The 2,127-nt window shown below is 47.0% G+C and overlaps 1 pseudogene; it reads left to right on the forward strand.

The window, feature by feature from the left end:
- Positions 1-346: 346 nt before the first annotated feature.
- Positions 347-1,783, forward strand: LOC121482457 (annotated as a pseudogene).
- Positions 1,784-2,127: the final 344 nt, after the last annotated feature.

The raw sequence follows: 2,127 nt of genomic DNA on the forward strand, positions 1-2,127 counted from the left end.
GTTCACATATTTTGCCCATTTTTTATTGGGCTGCGGGTTTTCTTTTTGATGACTTTTATGTGCTCTTTGTTTATTTTGGATAACAGCCTTCATCAGATATATCCTTTGCAAACATTTTCTCCCAGTCTGTGGCTCATCTTGTTTTCTTGATGATTTTTTGCAAAGCTGAGGGTTAATTCTAATGATGTCTAGCTTATCAAGTATTTCTTTCATTGATCCACATCACTTTTTATATTAGATCTATAAGAGGTGAGATCCTTGGTCTGAGGGTCCAGTCACCAGTCAGCAGAAAGTGTGGGGGAGGGGCAGTCCACAACCCTGTATGGTGTCTAAATGAGGACCCTAAATGGATACTCAGGACTTAGCAATCCCAGTAAGGAGAGGTCCCCACAGAGCTATAAGCACTGAGTGCCTCCTGGTAAGGGTGGTGGGCTTAAGTGCCTTTCTTGCTATTTTCCCTGGGTCCCAGGGAGCTTTAAGGTATCAATTTCAGTGTAGCAGAGAGAAAAGATTTGAAATCTTGCCAGAAGTTATTATGATAATTTTGAAGGTAAACATAGAGGACCCCTTTGCCACATTACAACACATGTGGCCCCACTGCCAGCCATGCTGTCACACTAGTCAGGAAAAGACAGAGCTGGCAGGCTGTAGCCTAAGGATCACTCTGCCTCCAGCAAATTCTCAGAACAGACTGACTAGGATAACAAGAGCCTTGTAGATTTCTAGAGTGTCCTCAAGAAAACCTGCAGAGGTGGCTTTGCTTAAAGTCAAGGTGGAATGTCCCTGCTGTAGGTTCACACATCATCTCATTGCCCCTTGTCTAGGTGCACTTATTACCCATGGTCAGGCCTACTGCTCGCAACCACAGAGTCATCATTCCTCAGTATCAGTAGAGTAAGTTCAACAACACAAGAAATGCCACTGGGCCTGAGGTAAGGCCCAGGATCTCAAGAGGGCTTAGGCCACTGCAGCAAGAGTACTCCCTCTCCTCCTCTCTTTTGGAGGTGCTCCCTCAGATTGCCTTATTGCTGGCACTGCTAGAAGCCTCAGAGATCCCGATCCACCATTATTACTTCTGCAGCTATTTCATGCACGAGGTCTTAACAAGGTGTCAAGAGCCAAGATGAGAAAATGCAAGTTGCTCTGAAGCCCCAACCTCTGCTGAGAGCTCACTGAAACATTCCCTAGCCAGGAAGGTGAGCAAGTGGGTGCACTTCCTGCTGGAGAAGCATGCAGTGAGGGAGCCCAATATGAAGGCAGACATGCAGAAGATAGTCAACAAAATGTAGAGAGAGCACTTCCCTGAGATCCTCAGGAGGATCTTTGGGCACCTGGAGCTGGTCTTCAGCCTCAAACTGAAGGAAACCAAGTCTGGCGGTCATCCCTATACCCTCTTGAGCAGCCTAGATCTCACCAGTGATGGCAGTGTGAGCAGTGGCTGGGACCTTCCTAAGAATGAGCTTCTCATGCCTCTCCTGGGTGTGATCTTTGAATGGCAGCTATGCCACTGAGGAGGACAAAATGTGCTTGGCATCTGTGCCAAGATGAGGTATTTAATCTTTGGAGAGCCCCAGGAGCTCATCACAGAAGATTAGGAGCAGGAAAGGTACCTGGAGTACAGACAGATGCCCAACAGTGATCCTCCGTGTTAGGAATTCCTGGCAGACCCAAGAGCCCACGCTGAGACCAGCAAGATGAAAATGCTAGAGTTTTTGCCAAGATCATGGACTTCCCATGCTATTATGAAGAGGCTCTGCAAGACGAGGAAAGAGCAGGAGCCTGATCCAGAGCCGTAGCAGGGGCTGCCTCTACTACATGGCCAGTGCACATTCCCAGGCCACATTCAGCCGCTCTTCTCCTTCCCAGAGAGGGCTGAGGCAGATTCTTCGCTTTGTGGTTAACAAAGAGTCACTCTCCGCCCAGGTGGCGCTTGCAGGAACACAGTGTGTAAAATGTTGTGTTCCCATACAATATGTATTCATTGAAGATATATCTGTTTCTTCCTAATTTTTATTTTTTTAAGATTTTATTTATTTATTCACAAAAGACACACACACACAGAGGAAGTGAGAAAGAGAGATTTAGAGACACAGGCAGAGGGAGAAGCAGGCTCCACGCAAGGAGCCT

This window comes from Vulpes lagopus, chromosome X, assembly GCF_018345385.1.
Source record: "Vulpes lagopus strain Blue_001 chromosome X, ASM1834538v1, whole genome shotgun sequence".
NCBI classification, from domain to species: domain Eukaryota; kingdom Metazoa; phylum Chordata; class Mammalia; order Carnivora; family Canidae; genus Vulpes; species Vulpes lagopus.